We start from the raw sequence: 22,385 nt of genomic DNA on the forward strand, positions 1-22,385 counted from the left end.
ATGTCTATATACAGAAGTCAAAAGAGCATATTCTATAGCCCATATAATTCTAAAGCTACTTTGGTAGTCCAAACACTCTGTCCCTCTGTCCATTGTCATGCAGGTTCCTGAGAGGTTCTCTCTCCTTAGCCTTCCATGCAATGAATGACCCAGCTCTGTACAAACTCCCTCACTTAAATAGAACCAGTGGTAAAGTGAACACGCATTCTAGAGATCTAAACCTATTCTGCCATGGTAACACTACCAAATGGTGTTAATGATAACAAGCTCACCGTATACCATTTCTAGAATAGGATGCCCTTAACCATCAAGCAGAGTACTTTCTTTGCAACCTTTAAAACCAGACTGGATGACTGGATGGGTGATCACAATTTTTCAGAAGGAATATATGGAGAAAGTTTACTTAATTTTGAGCACTGGTAGATTCCCACCAGCACTGGGTGACATGGCTGAGCTTCTCAATGGCTGTAAACTTAGAAAAAATATCAAATGTATAACTCTGGGCCTAGTTACTCCAAAGATTGCTGTACCATTTTACACCAATTGACCAACTATTGAATACAATGCTACATTTTATGGTTTTGAAACAAGCCATTTTAGACAACATGAAAAGGCACAATAATTTAAAAGTCATAGGGTTAGAAAACTTTATTATTCTGATAGGCATCAAGAACTGTCTTTGTATTCTGTTTTTATGAGTTACCTAGAGATGACATCTGTTGGTCTCTACTGCAATGCCCAATGTCATCCTGTTTGAAGGTCTATGGCAGAAATATACAGAGGAACCTAATACAAAAATAAATATCAGTTTAGGAAAAAGTAACACAAAAGGCACTAATATGACATAACTAAAGAGTTCTATTTACTTTGATCAATATAATTATGGTGAGAAAGTAGAAAAATGAGAAATAAATTATGCAATACTAGTGGAAAAAAATGTGGGAAGTTTTATGTGGAGAAATTAAAGCAACAGACAAACAGGTTGTATTTGTAAATATATAGAAGTAAGGTCATCCATTTTACAAAACCATTTGGAACTGCCAAAAGAATGTATAGATGAGGATGGAGAAAATTATAAATTATATGTGTATGATTGGAGTGTGGATTGCTATAGAAATAAGTATATTCAATAGGGGAATGTAATAAAGCCTACAGTGACTTATTTTCAGTGAAGGCATAGTGGCACACTACTTACAGGAAAGTAATCAGATTTGCGATCCAGGAAACAGAGCTGAGAGGCATGCACAAGCCTGCCAATATGGAAGAGTCCGTGGCATGCAAATCACCTCATAAGCAGGTGAATTGCATGCAAATGAGGGTGGTAGAGTGATCCAGTAAGCAGATAATCAGTCCTGCAGACCCCGTGTCGGTGTTTGAAATGTACAAGGAAAAATTCCATGTACAGGATGTGAAACAGAGAACAGGGGGTGTAAAAGTGCAGTAAAAAGGACAGAAATAGCATAGCAGACCCAGATATATGCAAAACTATCCACTGTATGTCCATTACTTAATGGAAAATAATTTAAAATCATTTTTTTCAATAAACAGATCATGTTTGCGTGGCAGGTCACAGTGTGCAAACATGCTGTAAAGATAAAAAAAAAAATTAAAAAGTATAAAAATGGAAATTAGTACTATGTTACAGTAATGCATTATAGGACCCTATGTGGAGTATGTAGAATGGTAGACTGATGTGGTTGCTAAGGAGGCAGGGCCTGGAACTGTGTAGTTTCCAGATTGTGTGCACGGATCTTTATGCAAATGAGCCAGGGTTACTAAATAGCACAAATAGGTATCTATGTGTGTTGGTGTCCACAGAAGTGGTAGCCAACATCAAAAGGGAGTATGTCTGCATCCTTTTAAGCTCATTTGAGCACAGTGGTGCTTGTTTGAGCTGCGTGCTGCTGTGCTCAGCAAGGGGGTGTGTACTCTGGCTGCTAAGTGTTGTTTACCTTCAGGGTGAGTGTTTCAGTGGGTTTGAGCGTGTTTGCACGGTGCGCCAATGTGCTGAGCATGACCTTCCTTGGAGGCATGTACTATGACTGCTGAGTATTGTTTATCTTCGGGGTAAGTGTCTGCATTGCTGTGCTGCATTGCTGAGTGAGGAAGGCTGTTAAAAAAAGAAATTGTTTGAGAAAGGCCAATAAGATCTTAATTACTGATGACTCCCACTTGAACTAGGGCCAGTAACAGTCCTTAATGATGAACTTGACAGGTGGGATGCATTATAGGTAGCCAGTCACAAAGGTTGCACCTATAGCAGATCATTATAAAGGTTGCAGAAACCCTACAATCTAATTTTACCCCCATACTCTGCTCCACTGGAGTACAGACTTGGGACTATTAACTGAAGAAATGCTAGGGGCTGCTGCAGGTCTGCTACATATGTATGTGCTAGATGCTGAGGTCAATGATGCTGCTGTTGCTGCTGACCATACTCCTAGACTGAAAAGGAGAAGATGTTCAGGCCTAGGGTAAACTTCCAGGGGCTACATGAGATGGAGATTGTAGAGCACTACAGGGTGGACAGAGCCATACTACAAGAACTTCCTGAGCTCTGCCAACCTCAACTCAGACCCAGAGTCAGCAGAGGTGAACCCATCCCAGTGGAAGCTAAGGTATGTATAGTTCTTAGGATACTAGCTACTGGTACATTCCAAAGACCAACTGGGGACATGATTGGGGTCTCGCAGGCATCAGCATCCAGGGTACTCCACCAGTTCCTGAATGCAATGCTACCACATGCCAGTGAGCAAATTTATTTTCCCATCACCCCTGAGGTGAGGACCAGCAGTATGCAACACTTCTACCATGTAGCACACTACTCTGAGGTACTGCATGCCATAGATTGCACATGTGTACTCATCAAGGAACCACCTGGTGAGAAGGCTAGAATCTACATCAACCACAAGGGGTACTACTCCATCAACTGCCAGGCCGTGTGCTATGCCCAGGGCATTATCATGATTGTGTGTGCTGGCAACCTTGGCAATTATCACTATTCCCATATCTGACATGCATCACAGCTGTTGCAGATGTTTGCCAGTGGGGACATCCCACATGGCCATTTACTGGGGGATGCTGGCTATGCTCTGGAACTGTGGATGATGACAGCCATCAGAAATGCACACACACCCACTGAAGAACACCATAATGAGGCACATGCACAAACAAGGAACATCATAGAGCATGTGTTTGGGCTGCTGAATTCACAGTTCCGGTGCCTTGAGATATCTAGTGGAGCCCTGCAGTACCCTCCAGCCACATGTGCACACATGTTCACAGTATGTGCCATGTTGCATAATATGATCCTGTGGAAACAGCTGCAGCAGGATCAGCAAAGGGAAGGAATACACAGCTCCCCACCAGTGCCTAGGTTTCCACAGCCACATCCACAGGGGGACTCCTAGGAGGAAAACCCTGAGGTTGTCCCTGTAGGCAGACATAGACGTGCCCAGTATGCCCTGACCTTGGCCAAGAGACAACACATAGCACATGCATTGACAACCTAGGGCCCTAAGGACTGACACCTTAGTCTGACTCACATACATATTAGCAAAAATGATGCCAGCCCACACAACCTGTACCTCAACATGTATTCGCTGTGGACTGAGTGCATCAGACAGAGTCAGCCCCAAACTATAGGTCTGTCAACTGCTGCATTCACAAATTAAGTCACACAGCTACTCACCACTTCTAAGGTGTACTAGAATATGATAGCATATGTATGGTCTTACCGCATGTATGCAAGAGAATATAGTGGGCTACTGGGCTACTTGCAGAGATCTAACAGACACTGGGGAAAGCAGGTAGTCTGTCCAATACTATGTGCCCCATAATATTCACTAGAACACATTTCTGGAAACCCCACTAAAGTATTCAAGGGAGATGCCAAACAGTGGGGTCAAAGAACAGTCACACAATTGTGCATGCCAGCAGAGCATGGCTTGGTCGTCCCCCACCCCAACTCATCAGTGTACCCATATAGCAGCTGTACCAGTATATATGCAATGATATATCAGCAGACCACCCAATTCCAGGGATGTGACATAGAGGCAGAACCTGGCCACATGTTCTATGTCTAACATAATGCAGGGGTGACAATGTATCTGTCTGTATGCTGTTGCCTGTGTGATGAATGATGCATCCCTGTACAGCACCCTGCGTGGCTCAGTAGGATAGGGATATTAGCATGGGCGATGGTGCTGATGGTTTGAATATGGCAGTAGCTACATCTTTTGCAATTCAGGTAGTCATTAGGTGGTATTCCCACAGACTGTCATAACTCCTCAATCTGTTACCGCAAGAAAGCTAAACAAAGCCAGAGTGAGTGGGTGGACAAAGGGACAAACCTACAGACAGACATTATACATGCTCTGAGAATCCTTGAAGGTGGGTAGTATAACAGCAGGTTGCAACAGGTCAGATTAGCTGCAGGATGCAAAAGACATCACTTAAATGTCTAAGTAGTTACAACAGTTCAATGGCAGAATTTTACAGTATAGTACCAGAAAACCACAAATGTATGAGGAACAGAACATATATATGTGGGAAAAATGCTGGGCATTCTGCAAAAACATGTACAGGGAGAGGTATGCAGACTGTCACACTGTTACATCATGTACCCCAGTCACTTCATACTTCTCAGCCTCTTAAACAGGAAATCTGGCCAAAGCCATGAATAAAGTGAGACAAATGCCTACAAATAGGAACAGGTTTTAAATATCACTCTTACAAATGCAGAATGCCAATAGAATAGCAAGACTTGCATTACCATGAATCTCCTGATGTGTATGGAGTCTGAAACTCAAATGTCTGTCATTACTTATTGACTTCAATCTTCACTGATTTGCCACTAATTTGCCAGAAAACCACAATGTTATGTAAAATGGACCAAAGATATGAGGCAAAATTCTGGACAGTCTGTGAAGCTCTGTACAGTTGTGAGGTATAAGTCATATATTAAGGTCAGCAAGCAACCTGGGGATGCCTTTTTACAATATCAGGGAAGTGCACTACTGTGGTAACAGGTGCAGCAGCCAATGGCCTGCAGCACACATAATACCAGACTGGAATACACGTGGCTCTGGCCTGGAGTCACCTTGTAAGTACTGACAGTCACACTGGGCATGGTCCTACACTTAGGTAACTTGAGCCCAAGTCTGTTGCCTCTACCATCCAAAGACCTGCTATGTGGAAATATGTCTGTACACACATTCAACTACATATAACTGTCTCTCCCTATCCCCTTCATGTTTGATTAGTGTATTTATCAGCATGTGGCACACACACACACACACACACACACACACATATATATGTATATATATATATATATATATATATATATATATATACATACATATAGATTTTATATCTATCTATATATATATATATATATATATATATAAAAGTCACACACACACACACACACACACACACACACATATATATATATATATATATATATATATATATATATATGTATATATATAGCTATATAAACTACAATGATACATAGACTCTCCATATATATTTACATAGCACATTTACATAATGTACACACACATTTAAGGAGACATCCCTGTTATACACATTTATATAGATATGGATGGGGATGTTTTAGAACTTATACATCACAACAGTTGTCTGATGGAACCAGACCAAGGCCACAACAGTACATAATCCACTCACCCACAGATCCCTGTGCCTGCAGACTGTCACCCTGCAGGCAGACACAGGTACGCAGGTGGTGTAAAGTAGAATGGGTGCAACTCATGCCTTGGACATGCCATATTGTCCCTGGCCACATGTCCACCTATCGAACTGCAAACAGCCACGTATGGTCAGACTAGTAAGTGTACACACTTAGCAGGGATATTACCAGGTGTCCCACCCATAAGACACTAGGAACAATAACAGTACCAGGCAGTATCACTCCTCAGGCCACACATGCTGTCTAACACAAGGCCACTTTGCGTACTCCACAAGTACTGTGCCTGCATCAACATACACAACAGACATAACCTGTGACATGTGCGATAGGTACTGTGAGCTATAGTGTATAATACCTAGATAGGTAAGGGTTCTAATCTGACATCACCCAACTTGTGATTCTGGGTGTATAAATATATCTCCTTATAGCACTATGGACATGCTCACATGGGCTATCTCCATGCAGTGGTATGCATTGTGTGGTCCTGTGACTGGCTGCTGGTCTCAACATTCTCTCCTCTACAAGGCCTGCTAATGGAATCTTCCTTAAGAGCACTGGCTGAAAATCTAATAACAGATGAACTCCACAAGTACTGTGCCTGCATCAACATATACAACAGACATAACCTGTGACATGTGCAATAGGTACTGTAAGCTATAGTGTATAATACCTAGATAGGTAAGGGTTCTAATCTCACATCACCCAACTTGTGATTCTGGGTGTATAAATATATCTCCTTATAGCACTATGGACATGCTCACATGGGCTATCTCCATGCAGTGGTATGCATTGTGTGGCCCTGTGACTGGCTGCTGGCCTCAACATTCTCTCCTCTACAAGGCCTGCTGATGTCATCTACCTTAAGAGCACTGGCTGAAAATCTAATAACAGATGAACTCTGTGGTGCATGCGGTAAGCACTGTCAGCTGTAGAGTGTATAACTAAATAGATAGGAGTTCTAATCTCACAGCATCCAGCTTGTGTGTGTAAATATATCCCATTGCAGCACTATAAAGATATACCTGGCTCGCCTATCTCTGTGCAATGGTTATACATTTTATGGCCCTGTGACTAGCTGCTGGCCTCAACATTGGCCTCCTTCACAAGGCCTGCTGATGTCATCCACCATAAGAGTGGAAGGTCTGCTGATGTCATCCAGCATGGGAAAATACATTGTGCTATAGTTGAAAGGGCTCAGGTTCAAAGTTTGCAGAGGGGTTCATTTTCTACATGTGAGTAACAATGACATAGACACATATTGGCATTAAAGCTCTTTAAAGTTCATTTGAGCTGGGATAAGCTATGCAGTGCAGCGCACCTCACCATGCCACTCCATGCAAATCCGTGCTAAAAATATATAAAGGAAAAGGGGGTGATAGGACAGTGATGAAATGGGGCAAGCAGAGGGGAAAATGTAGTGAACAACAGGTAAGGATGTGCAGGAAGGGTGTAGGAAAGAACCATAACTATTCATCTCAAACCCCAAAGAGAGGAGTGAGGACAACATAAATGTGTTGTATAGACAATTGGACCACATTAGTTGTGTCCAGTGGACATGTGTATGAAATGGAGAGCTATGTATGGAGTGATATATTTTTTGTTGAACAGATGGCCATTTTTTAAGGAGAGAGTGTAATGTGGCTGTGCTGGAAGCTGGGCACCTGGGCCAGCCTGTCCCATCAGGTTGGCCAATGTGCTCTCAATCTGGTGCAGATGATGTTCTTAGCTCTGATGAATGATCATGCACACCATGGCCAATAGTTGCTGTTGGGTGACTATGACCCCTCTGCCATCGCTCCTGGAGGAGGCAAGACCCGTGAGGTGGCTTCTCCTGGTGCCACAGGTGGAGTAGGGGCAGCAGAGGGGGCACTACTGGCCTAGGTCCCAGATGTGCCAGAATCTGTTGCCATGGCCAGTTGAGGTAGGATGACTGGCCTACCCTGACATGCTGTGGTGATGGAGGTATAGCAATAAGTATAGGTTAGTTATTAACAAAACATATTGTTAGTAATAACAGCAAGCAAGAACAGTGGAAATAACCCAAGTATATAACAATCCATATTATTTGAAATACAACAATAAGTAACAGAGCAGTCAGTATAATAACACCATGCCAATGACAGTTACAGCATAAAGCCAACAAAATAGGTAATTCAGCCAGATATGTTAATATGCAACCATTATAATACCTAATAATAAAAACATGCCCCAAAATTCAGTTTAATGTAACAACATATGTTAATAGTGAACCATAAGCAATGAATAACAATAATAAATAAATAAAGATATGGGATGGGGAGGCAGAGAGAAAAACAGGGCATTAGTATTATTATTGGCTATATACTTGACAACAATACTACTATCCACTCTACAGGTTTGTCTTTTCTTTATGTGTACAAGTCCGCTATAGCTGCTGCAGCACATACAGACCTCTCAAGCTATCTGAATGGGACAGTAAGAGCCAAGCAGTAACAACTGTGGGTACACAACTACACAGAACACGTGCACATCAGGTGGACCTGTACAACTACCAAAGTATACAGTGGGCTGATGTATTGATACTCTGCTATTTAGCTAATCATGTCAATGATAAACCTGTGACAGAGGGATTACACACTACTTATTACATTAAGGTTGAGCGTGATACTTGAGACACATATGTGTACAGTACAGAAACTAAACAACTATCATGCCTTGCATGACAGGCATAGGGATAGAACCCAATAGCAGTGGCTGCAGAGGGCATCTGCATGGCATGTATGAATTGGCTGCAGCAACATTTTTACAGACACATCAGGCATGCAGCCATACCAAGAATACACGTTTCTTATTTCACTTTATTTTATTATATTTATTTCCTTTATTTTATGCTGTATTTTCACATTCTTGCTAATGATTCAAACAGTCTGTGACATCTAAACCCGCAATTACTTACTGATAATATGGGTTACCTCATCCATTTACCTGTAGTTCCTGTGGAAAGAGAAGCTGTGAGCATTATGTAGTGAAATTACCACTGGATTCAAACCCTGGTCTGTGTGTGCCAAAATGTACTTTATACAGTGCAGCTAACAAACTGAGCTACTGAGTCACTGCTGATCATTGATTGACTGCTATTTGCCTACAGATTACTGGAAACAAAATATGACCTGGCAGTCCCACTACAGTTTCATACTAGCCTGCAGTGACAGCAGAACATACATGCATGAAGTACAAGCATGACAGAGATAGAAGGTAACCTGTACATTACCATATAGACTGCAGGTGTATACAATGTATTGTTAGTGGGTTTAAATATCTGTGGAGTCAACAGACAATATCAGATCATGGAGTGGGCTACCTCACCCACATACCTTGCTTACCTGCTGTTTGGGGATAACAGAGCATTATGTAACAATAGTGGCCTAAAAAGCAGCCTTGATCGGTACTATATGTGTTAAACAATTAATTTGGCAGCAATTATATTTGCAGTCTACAGCTATTACACTGTTATACTTGACTACAGCACCTTAAATCACAGCCTGAATACATATAGCTCAACTGCAATGGTTAAAACAAGACATTCCTGATGTACATAGTTTACCTTGGTGTTATTGGTGTTGGTTGATGTGTTACTGCAAAACAGTCATCATAATTAATTTCTTGCAAAATAGCTCTGAATCCACACATATTGGATTACAGACTTTATTGGCAACACCTTCATGCAGGTACTGGCATTGTTTTGTGTTTTTATTACACAAAAGTTGTCATAATTCATTTCTTGCAAAACAGTTCTACTTCCATGCATATTGCAGAACAGACTTTATTGGAAATACCTTCATGAGTTCCTGGAATAGTTTTGAGTTTTTATTGCACAACAGTTGTGATTATGTAGGTGCTGCAGTAACAGCTGCAATTCCACATTTATTGCATTTGAAACTTTATTGTAAATACCCTATGACAGTTAATGCTTTCCTCTTCCCTGCTTATTGTGCTACAGTTGGCAGCATTCACTTATTGCAGCACAGCTCTAAGTCCACATTCTTTGCAATACAATCTTTACTGTATATACCTAACTGCAGTTAATGCTTTACGCTTTCTTGCTTATTTAACTATAGTTAGCATAATACATCTGTACTCACCACACTCACGGTCCAACCTGGCCAAGCCCCCAGCATGTTCCTCGATATTATGAGCTCTGTCCTCTTCAGCTGTTGGAAGAGAAGCACACCATTATGCATACCAGTTTAGCAGACATTCAGTTTAGATATTGGTCAAACAGAGGTAAGATTACTTAGAAACTTGTGTGGCATTCCCTGTCTGAGCTTCTCAGACACAGGTGTCCAAGAGATCCTCCTTTTGATGTTTCAGTTTGTCATGGTGGTGACAAACTTGCTCACTTCTGCAGGGGATACCTGTGACACTGGTAAGTTCATGTGCCAGTCAGTCCCAGGCCTCAACCTTGCTCTCTGAGCCCTGGAACCCTCCCTGCAGCAGTCAGTCACCATGTTTTTTTACCAGGAGTCCAACCATGACCTTGGACTCCTGAATGCCCCAATGCTGTGCCTGGAAGCAATCACCCTCTCCAGTGCCTGCCATAATCACTACACATTCAGAACTCCAACAGATTATGCTGTATTTCTGCCTAGTCAGCTTAATATAGCCTGTTTTCCCACCCTTGCATGCCATTGGGCAATATTTAAAAATACAACATGTCACTCAGAAGTGCGCAAACCAGCACAGCTGAGCTGAGTAGTGGGAAAACTCAAGGACCTGAATGCTTAGCAGTGCTTAGCAGTGTGCAAACCAGCCAAGCATAGCCAAGCAGTGCATAAACATTTTCAGCTGTTATTGTGTTTATGCAGTGCTTAACAGGTCTTAGCAGGTCTAAGCAGAGCTTAGCAGAGCCCCATGGGCCAGAATTTAAAAATAATTGTCATAATTTGTATTTCAAAACTAAATGCTTATTTTCGCTTCCATGTATTCAGACCCTGCACCTATTGCTCATAAGGCTATAACTCTACCCATTTGGCTAAGTGGATATGTGAAATTCTGCTACACCTTTACATATACCTCTGAGCTATGTATAAGCACTGCTGAGCACTGTGCCATGCTGCATAAACCCACTCAGCTATGCTTAAGCCTCACATTTAAAGAAATTATTAACTACATCCGGTTTCTATTTTTAGATGTCTGGCAGGTGTCTCGGTGCAGCTTAGCATTGCTGTGCTCTGCACTGTACCATGCAAATATCCTTTTTAAATTAAAAAAAAATACATTGATATACTACAACTGGACAGTGCAGGGAGTGTCTTACCCATCTACGGACATAGTTAACACTGCACTCCCTACACTTATCCAATAACTGTGTTCCTTAGCTCTTCCTTGGCAATGTGCCATAATTAATATGCATGATGCACTGCTGAGAGGTAACCATGTACATGGACATGGTACCATTCCATGTAGGCTCTACGCTATGCCTACACTGATTTTATTAAATCCTAGGGAATGTCTATGCAGAGACAGCTAGAAAGCAGGATGGGCAGACCCATCCACAACTTGGCTTAAGTGCATGTCATTTCACTTAATCAGTAGTCAGTATAATTTAGACAGAAAAACGAAGAAACAAAACTAGGAACCAAATGGAAAATGCCCCAAACAAGCCTGTATACCAACTCCATTTATGTCAGTAAAAACACATCAAGATTAAGCTCTTTTGTCTTACACATAGAAGACTTCATCAGAATAAAGCACACTGATTCAATACCATTTTTATACCAATACATGTTACATAATAGATCAAATTGAGCCAATGGTATTGTCAAAAAAGTCACATGTAAAATGGTCACGTGAGCAATATTAAATACACAGGATGTTAATATTCAAGCCAACTTAGCTTTTTACAAATAAAACACTGTTATATATTAAATACCTTCAGCATATATTTAAAAGTGCAGGCACAGTAAATCATGTAAAATGTTAAAATATTTAAAGTTTCTTAGATTTTTCTTTCAGGGCTGGAAGTATTCTCAAGAAATCATTTATACCTGCTGAAAAATTAGCTGCTTGTCTGAGTTGCCAAACCAGCTTTTTTTTACTTAATAAATTCTTCTAGTCACCCCCCCCCCCACAATCTATGTCCACAGTATCCAAAATACCAAATTTAAAACATTTAAAATTAGAACAAGTGAGGGAATGTCTATATAATGCACTTGTATCCTTCTTGTTTTTAACATCATATATGCTTTTCAACACCCTCTCCATTTTCCCAACATAGAATCCATTGCACGTATCACATAGAGCATGATACACCACTTTGGTGGTAAAACAATTTCCTTTCTTGAATATAACCTTAGATGCCATCTTATTAGCTAGGTGGGTTTGAGGTGCTTTGAAAACATTAGTACATTGGAAGCACCTCCCACAAGGTGTTGTACCACAACCACCTTCTATCGGTAACTTCAACTTGTTTTCCATAAGATGTTTAATATTCATGCCCACTTTGCTGATAAAAACTAGTTTATCTCCCACTGCAGTTAACACATCATTATTTACCCTAAATATACTTCAGTTCTTTTTTAATATGTTTTACACTTCATATGATATAGGACTGTATTACACTATACATGCATGCTCATAACTCTTCGTTTCACCAGGATCTTTGGGGGCTATATTAGTTAATGAGTGGTTTCCTAACAGGGGCTTATATTTTTTCTCCACCCTGTGTAAACCTCCTCAATAATTTGTTCCACCATCTGTTTGTGGTATCTCCTTTATAAAAACAGATCTGTTAATATGAAAAATTCCTGCCTCACATCACCCAATTCTGAAGTCATGCGTGCAATTCTTACAGCCTGTCCTTTGACTAAGCTCATTTCCTGTGAAAGTTGATGGTTGCTCGTTTAATGAAGGTAAGAATTACAAAAAGAACTCTTACAAAATACGTTAAATTTGAAACCTGTAGGTGTATGAGAAATTGCCGTGTCCAAGTAATGTATACCTCTAGTGTTGTAGCTATAAGTAAATTCCAAAAATGAAGTAGTTTTGTTCAGGTGGTTAATAAAGCCAGGGATATCTTCCACTTTTCCCTTCCACAAAATAAAGATGCCATCCAAAAACCTGCAATATAACTGGATGTTGTTCCAAAATTCTTTGTGGAATACATATCTTAAATCCCAGCCTAATAGTACTATATTTGCATATATAGGGGCGTAGGCAGCCCCCATGGCAACTCCTCTTTTTTGTTGGAAATATTGGCCCTCAAAGAATAAAAAATTATTCTCTAAGATAAGTGCCATTATTTCACACACCAGGTTTACTTTATTGTGATTCAAGGTGAAACATGTAAAGAGTGTCTCTTTAAATAATTCTAGTCCTTCTTGCTTAGGAATACAGGAAAAAAACCTCTTTCACATCACTGGCTAAAAATACCAAATCAGCTGCCCATAGATTTTGTTTAAGCTGTCCTAGAAAATCCCAGGAATCCTTAACTAGATGTTCTGCTCTCTCCACTACATGCTTAGTCATTTTATCTACAAACAGTGCAAGATTATGTGTTTTGGAGCCACTGGCAGCAACAATGGGTCTAAAAGGTGGTTCACTGATGCTCCCACTGATGGGATGCTGAATATGACTCGCACCTTAGGATAGGAATTAGTAAGAAAATTAAGGAGGTCATTAGTAATATGTTTGTCCAGGACATATTCTTCTAAATAACTGTCAATAGGTTGATATGCAATATTTATTTGGTTCCTAGAAACCTGTGCATAATTCTCTTCATTAAATAAAATATTCTGCAGTATGTTGGAATAATCCTCTGAATAGAACATTACTATACCACCTCCCTTGTCAGGGGTCATAATAAGCAGTCCCTTGTCCCCCCTCAGTTGATTCATGAGAATTCTTTCATCAGAACTTACGTTGGCATAAAACTTCCTATTCTGAGCCCATAATTCATACATGTCTTCTTTCACTGCCTTCTCAAAAACATTAATGAGGAAATGGAGTGGCGGATTGAACACATTGCTTTTCTTCAGAATATTTTTGTGTGCACTTGCCTCATTTGTAGGCCCTACTTGATTTTGGGAAAAAAGGAGTCGGAAACTGAGCTTCTTAGTGTACATCTGAACATCTAACAAACAGTCAGCAACATCCGGTATTTTGGAGGGAACAAATTTAAATCCTTTAGAAAAAAGTGAAACATTTTTTTAGTGATAGCCCTGTCTGTGTAATTATAAATCTTAAAGCCTTGAAAAATATGCACAATACGTTTAGTTCCAACAATTAATATCTGTTCCTCCCCCTCCCCTGGTTGGGATGTCCCTTTTGAATTTGCACTGCATGACTATATGTGTATTTCTTCTCCTGATTTCTGTTTGTTATCCTTTGTGAGCATCTTAGTTGCTGAAAATCCTGTGAACCACCTTCATCCATTTCATTATACACTTCAGCACAGTCATTATACATATCCCTGTCATTACCAGCAGTGGAGAAATTAGTTCATGGCTCTGATGTGCACAGTAATTCTGCTGGTAATGACATGGAAATCTCTGATGATATGTATAAGTATTTTAACATTTTTACATGCATTACTGTGCCTGCATTTTTAAACATATGCTGAAGGTATTTAATACATAATAGTGTCATGTCCTGCCAGTGGTCGAGTGGCATTCGAAAAACATGTGTAGATTGGGCATGCCTTCGCTGAAGGTTGACGTCGAGCTGGCACCTCGGCACCCGTAAAAAAATCTTCTGCAAATCATTAGCGGACCGGAGTTCTGCTGTGGCTACCCCTAACCAGGAAAAGCCGAAAGAAGAAGTGTTTTATTTCTTAAAAGCTAAGTTGGCTTGAATATTAACATCCTGTGTATGTATTTAATATACTGCGCACGTGACCATTTTACATGTGACTTTTTTTGACAATACCTTTGGCTCAGTTGTATCTATTATGTAACATGTACTGGTATAAAAATGGTTCTTGAATCAGTATGCTTTATTCTGATGAAGTCTTCTATGTGAAAGACAAAAGCGCTTAATCTTCGTGTGATTTTACTGTAATAAATGGAGTTCATATACAGGCTTGTTTGGTGCATTTTCCATTTGATTCCTGGTCTTCTGTTATTCACACTGCACCAGATATTTGAATTTTGTCATCTTTTTAAAGAAACAAAACCAGCTATGAAAGAGCAACTGCAAAACACAAAGCTGAAAGTGACAACATTAAGTACAGAGTTATCATTGCTAGCAATCAATTGCTGGCAATCTTTCATGTTTAAGAAATAAATCACATTAATACTTTCAATTGAAGACTCTCCATTATGTGTATTTTTACACAGAGCACTGCAGGCCTAATGGTAGTCTGGGTACATTGGCACATTTTTGCAGCTTTCAGTAGGTTTAGAAAGAAGTTCAACATAGGGTAATGCAATTCAGAGTGTGGACAGAAAAGAGAAAAATCCAAGAGCTCACATAATGTGATAATGATAGTATAATGACAGGGAAATAAACAATATTTTTAAAATGAGAGCCTCCATGGATGCAAACGAAGGTAAACAATATAGTGGAGTGATTCAGAGATGTATATATCCCACAGCTAGAGGTTCTAGCTTCAGAGTAAAATCCAGGATTTACAGGTGTTACAGGAGGTGAATCATACTGTCGAGTGTCATTGCCCTCGATGGCCCTTTACAAGATTTTGCTTCAATCATTTCTTGAAAAATGATGTTACAAAGAGGTTTGAAAAATTTACAGTCCCAGACTTCTGCTAAATTGAAAAGACACAACATCTGTGCAGAATCAAAGGATTGTAGAAATCCTTTCTACTATTGCTAAGTGCAAGTTTTGATTTAGGATGGACTGTCTCTGTAGCAATTTTGCAAATGTAATGCGATGTCATGACCAAAACAATACTTGTTCTCAACTGTACATGACCCTCTTGTCAATTAAGAAAGAGTTTCAATAGCTCAATGAGCATGGTTAAATATTCATTTCTTTTCATTTGTAAAACTATATGACTGTAACAGCATGTGGTAAGCCATCTAGTTTGAGCTATTTTTACTAGTCTTATTTCTTTTTTGTACACAAACAAATTGGCGGAGAGAATTAATAGTTCTAATAAAAGTAACATTGTCCATACAATACATCAAACCCAAACAATGCAGACGTTAAAACACCACACGAGGAAGTGAAAAGTCATAAAAACAAAAAGGATTAACTTATCAATGATGTATTCATTTCATATTGAGATGGATTAATTAGATACATTATTGACTAGTTTAATCCTATGACTGGTGCTGTGGTTTTTTTGAATGTTTTTATAATACAGTGATAGATTTTTTTATTTGTACCATCTGAAGAAGCAGTTAGATGGAACTGCGAAAGTGCTCATGGATTAAAGTTTTGTTTTTATGAATCTTCACTTCCTCATATGGTGTTTTAACTTCTGCATTGTTTTGGTTCAATCCATTGTGTGGACAACCTTATTTGTTTTCTTTTTTTGCTTGTAATTCATTGATTTCCTATTCAGGGTTGTGATAGAGGAAAAGATTATCATGACAAGTTACTGATGTAAGACACGCAACCAATCCTAGATGCGACATCAGGACACACACACACGCGCATGCATGCGCACACACACATGCATGCAGACACACACACAATTTGCGATTTGACAGAAAATTAAAGCCCCTAGGAAAACCTAAATAGGCTTTATGAGGACATGCAGTCTCTGCACAGAGCACACTTCTGATGGGAAATGAACCGGAGAACCATTTGCTGTGAAAAAACAATGCTAAACTCTGTACAACTTTGACATGTCCTTCTTATCATATTTTAGTTGAAGAATATGACAGGAAAATCTATGGTTATTGCAATTCCTAACACCTTTAGTTGGAGTGCTGTACTGAGAACCCAAAGATGAAACTATGTGTACATTGTGATGACCAAGTTAGAGCTACTATGTTTAGAGATATCCAGAAGCATCCAAGGACATGGTCCCTCACCCATGTGATTGCAATACAGCTGCAGTAGAGACCTTAGCTGAGTGAAATAGCATTTGCCTTTCAGGAGAGGTGAAGATGCCTTTCCTGAAGGTGGATCTCCTAGCATGACCTGGAGAGGCAGATCAGTGCCAAGGTATGTTACAGCCGGAAACCTGCCTAAGGAATATCAAGCACCTACTGACACAACTGGTCAAGTCACACAAATGGAAAGCCCCAGCTTTCATGCCTCTAAAGGAGCCACCAGCCCCTACCACTAACTAACCATTTGAATGATACCTGGATTTGTTGTCTTCTGAGTTGTTCTGGCAACCATACATGGCAAGAACTCACCATATCTCCATTATGGATCTTATTCCTATTGCGTGTTTGTCGATTAAACCTTCACACCATTTGTCAACCCTCTGTATATATGTGTCTTGCCACTATCCTCCCCATATTTTGTGTGCATACCACAACTCTCTGTCTGTGTCTATCTTTCATGTATGTCTGTCTGCCCCTGCTTCTAGCCCTTCTGCCTCTATCCCATGCCTTCCCATCTCAGCACAGTTTCCACCTACTCTTCATTTGTAAAACTTACAGTAAAAGGTCTTACTCCACATAAAATTATTTTTCCTTTCTCCCCAACTTTTCACACCTTATGAATGCCCTTCTAGGTTTACCTCTGCTTGCTTTTCTCCTCTTACTTACTTTCCAATCTACCACATTTACACTCCATTTATATTCCTAATAGGATTCCCATTGTGGTATACATAACCACATTTGTAGCTTCCCTTAGTCGTGATGTCAATTCATAGGTTCATAGGTGTGTACTAAGCTAATGGCCCTGGAGCCTTTACAAGCCTAGCCCATAGACGTACCCTGGCATTACTTGAGTTAGTTGTCATTATCTATCACTGCTCAAGCTGTAGTGCATACTAGTGCTCTCTGCCCCCTTACAGTTGCCCCTCATCTTTTGCAGGCACTCATTTGCTCAGTATGCAGACCCTCTCTGTTACCTAAGACATGTCTATTGACTATGTGGTACTTCATGCTGTGACCATCATTCATATTATCTCTGCATGCCACACTGTACTTGCCTATAAATCCCAGCCATAAATATAGATGTAGATATAAACATAGATATAGAAATATAAATAGCAATATAGACAGATATTGCATAAAATATGTGCATAAAGTTTAATTTCACACAGCCATCAACATGTTTTACACACCACTTCAAGGATGTGATTTTCGAGTTTCTCCCCTTTTGTCAAAGTGTTAAGTGTGTAATGTCAAATCATCTACCGTTCAGTTATCAAGTTGCTCAAATAGTGTATACCAGAAACTGGTTTAATATATAAACAAAGACTAAATAAATGTATATCCATTTAAATATAAGGCATTTGCTGTTTACTGATGCAGTAGCAAATTCCAGTAAATATGAGCGATAAATGCAATAACTAGGCCAACAATTATTTATTTACGCTTTGTTCGATGGGTTAGTCCCAAAAGACTATTGGCCTCTTTTTAGGTGAGACCCAAGGTGGTATTTATACTAACAGAGGAAACTTGGCCAGGGAACTTGGGAATTTACCCTACTCTTTTTAATTGTTATTCTCGGATATTTTACATACACCTGAGCTACCGTCAACTTAGGTAGATGGGGCCTCGATTTAGCATCTCATACACTAAGGAGTGCAGCACTGCAGTGTCGACAAAATAATCACCGGGAGTGGGAATAGAACCCACAGCTTTTTGATCTTCTGGCATCAAAGGCAAATAAGCTGTCACTGCTGACACTGCCAGACTGCTTGCCTAGCAGGGTTCCAATTGTGATGCCTTTTAAAGAAATACTAAAAAAAAAAGAAGGAAAATGCATTCCCAATAGAGATAGACTGCACTTTGCACAATCCAGTCATGATCTTTTTTTTTTTGTCAGAGAATCAAAAATATTTGAACACTGTACTGCAATTATAGCTCAAAATGAAATTAAGCAGAAGTGTGTAATGACTGTGGCCAAATGCACTCTAAATATAAAAGCACAGTAATAATTATGGTACCTTTGAACTTTGTTAAAAATAAATTTAAAGCAGCAGTTCAAAGAAACAAGTCACTGTGATGTACTTTGCAGTCATTTGCTTAGTGCATCAGACCAGAAAATAAAAACATGTAGGTAAGCAATCTAAATTCATCTGGAATATGAAACACACGGATGCACCATACACAGTTTATGGTAGGTTAAAAGATAAATCTGGGTAATCTATGTGGAAGATTGCATTTAAAAAGTATTACACCAAAATGCATTCTCACAAACATAAACATGAACATTTTATTGAATTTTCTTTTCCTGTTGTGTGCATTGCTCCATCCCAGCTTTCATTTAGAGGGAAGTCTGAACATCGCATAAATGTTCATATTAATGTACTGAATTTAAAGATTACTGCATCTCATAAGATGGAATAAACTTCACTATGAGCTGATCTTTGAGCAAAACGGCCTTTTGTAACCCAACTTGTGTGCAATTGTGTTTGCCAAATAATTTGTTTTCTAATCATTTCCATGAACCAATCATACACCAGAAAACATGTAATACCATTGTTAGTTTAATTGCTTTCAAAAATCGTTTAATTTAATGAGCTCATGTATAAGGTTCAACTTAATCTTAGTTGAAGTACATAATAAGCTAAACGTGTAGTTATAAATAAAGACGCATATGCACATCATGCTATGCTAATATGGGGTATTTATGTCAAATGCTGTAATTTAGTTCAGATCAAGGCTATCCCAAGTTTGCATAAACGGGAAAGAAGCATTAAAAGCGATAAGTCTGTAAGGCATGGCTTCAACAGCTACGAAAATGTTAGCAGTCTTTTCAAAGGAAAATGCATAACAAGTAAGCTAGCTGTACTGGAGTCACAATAAGTAGAAATATGTCTGAATGCTTGGTCGAAAAATAAAAATGGGTAAAAGGTTGCACTTTACTTGCCATTTTCAGTGAGATGTAATACGTAAAACAAAATGTATAAAATTGTGTATAACTATGTATTTGCTACTCTTTAAATCTGTTTTCATTTTAATTAAACTCTTCTTGACTATTTGCACTATCCCAGTCTGCTTCCTGAAGATTCTGGCTAGGTTACAAATTATCTGGTACATAAATAGGAAGACACAAGGTAAATATAGCAATATATCTTTCAGAGCAGTTATCTCATTTTCCACTTAAAGTAATTTGGGAAGAGGCAAAATCAGCTCTATGGAGCATGGAAAATGTGACTGTTTTAGCTACTTAGAGAAAAAAAAAAAGTTGTATAGTGATAAATTGAGTTATATTGATGTTAGAAAGTTTACGGCAGTTTCTATATAGGTTAGGTTTGGGAGATTGAGAGCTATATCTAAGGACAGAAATGGTTAGGTGGTCACTAAGCTAATCTGGTAGGGTAGTGGGGTTGTGATATAGCTTAGGGGGTGTTGGTGAGTATCCAGTCAATTATAGAGCTAGATGTAGCATTTTTATGGATTTGGGTAGGAGAGGTTATAAGTTGATGGTATCCATGGAGACTAATACTGTTTTGAGGAGAGTCCATTTTGAGTTTTGACCAGTCTAGGTTGACATCACCTAAGATGAAGGTTTCATAAGGTAAATTTTGGGAGAACCAGGAAAGGATTTTCTCAAGGATGGGCAAGTTATTTCCAGGAGGGATGTAGATGGAGGCTATCACTAGTTTTTGTGTGAATTAAGGTGGTAGTTAGCAATAATGAGTTTGGCTGGGAGAAAGTCAGGGATAGGAGCAGTGAAAGGTGAAAGGTCAGGGACAGGAGCAGTGAAAGGTGAAAGGTTGAGGCTGTTAGAGTGTAGGATGGCTGCACCACCCCATTTTTTTAAAGTCTATCTGAGCGGTAAATATTATAACCTGGTGGGAGAATTTCATTGTTAGAGATATGTGGCTTAAGCCAGGTTTTGAACAAGCAGTGGATGTGAGGGGCTGTATGAGCAATCCAAGCATGGAACTCAATAATTTTGTTGGTTAGACTTTGAATATTTAGAGAGTATATGGGTAGGTGTTTGGATATGGTTGATTTCAGTATACTAGACTGAGGGTGGACAGAGGTAGTAGGAGAAGAGGGGGAGGTAGAGGATAAGGGAGAGAGGTGATATGTTGCAGAGGGAGAGGGACCAGGGTTAGGGTTGATGTCACCAGATATAAGTAAGTTATTTCTGTGTAGAGAGAGTAAAGTCATAGAGAGATGTAACTTATATAACTTGTGTTTAGACATATGGGTAGGAGGGAGTTTTACAACTCTAGTTAATTTACGAAGACATGTTGGGGAGGTTAAATAGGGCTGGGGAGATAGTATAGAAAGATGGTGAAGTTAGTGTGTCAGAGGTGAAAGGGGTAGGAGAGTATAGCAGTGGGGAATGAAGGTGGATGTGGTATGAGGTTAGGGTAGCTAGAAGAATGAGGAGAGAGGTGGTGAAGATAAGGTATTGCATTTTGAATTAGGGTATGGTTTGATTACACAATCTTTATATGAACATTGCTCTGTCCATCAACTACCTCTTCTACCTAAAAACATTTCCTAAGTCCATCTATGTACCATTTCCCACTGTTTCCCACTTATACATGTCTCATGTGTCAGATGCCCAGGAGGAACTCTGCCTGTGGAAAGACTCATAAGTCATTGATGGTGTACCTGTGTCAGTCTGATCATTCTATATCAGACATGTCAGTTATGGTTGTTCAGTGAGACATTTGTTCACCTCATGATAGGTAGACAGTAAGGTGAAGAGGTCTGGGTATATGCAGAGACAGACGGAGAGGGTGATAAATGGTGAGACTGAGCCTGCTCACCTTTTTGAGGAGGGAGGGGTGTCGGAGGATGCATGCCCTGCCTACTAATCCACAGTGTAGACTGATGAAAAGTTGGAGGAGCCTCCCTATGTGGAAGCATTGGGGTAATGTCATTCATTTAATTGGATAACAAACTCCTTATGTGCCTAATATTTATGCTGTTTTAGGCATGCTTAAGAGAATGGTAGGGCATAAACAGAAAAAAAATGCTGATGGTTCATTGGTCTGCATTGCAAAGGAGCAAAAGATATATCAGAAAATGCAGATCAGACTTAAAAAAATCTTAACTAGAGTTACTTTGCGTATGAATCTGGTGTGGGTTTTATTGCAGTGTAGTAGCACACAGTCAGTATAGAGAGTGTTAACAAATGTGGTTTATATGGCAAATGCACGGCTTTATAATGATTCTGTGCTGATTCCAAACATGCTGCCTTTATGAAAACATTAATGACATGTAAAAGTTTGCTGAGACATTTTCCATTGTCACTATTTACTTTTATTAAGATGGACAGAGTGGTAACTGTCATATTGCAGTTCTTGGCTTTAATACTAGCAACTATAAGCTTAACAGTAACACCATAACATTCAACATTTTAACATCATTGCAACATTGTAAGTTCAGTACTTTTTGAAAGTTCCAGCTAAAACTAATGTTGTCAGCATTTGATAGCTGTATTTCCTGATCCCAGCTAAATCATTATTACACAGAGGTCTCTACTGGTTCCTTCTTTCTTTCTTAACCTATTCACTTCAATTGAGCTTAGGAAGTTTGCACTGTAACTTTCAATGGGTGGAGCCTAGGCCTTTTGACAGAATCAAATTGTCCTCACATTTCAAACAAATGCTCATATTTCTGGAACC

Source organism: Protopterus annectens, chromosome 3.part1 (assembly GCF_019279795.1).
Source record: "Protopterus annectens isolate FY-2018-M chromosome 3.part1, PAN1.0, whole genome shotgun sequence".
Taxonomy (NCBI): Eukaryota; Metazoa; Chordata; order Ceratodontiformes; family Protopteridae; genus Protopterus; species Protopterus annectens.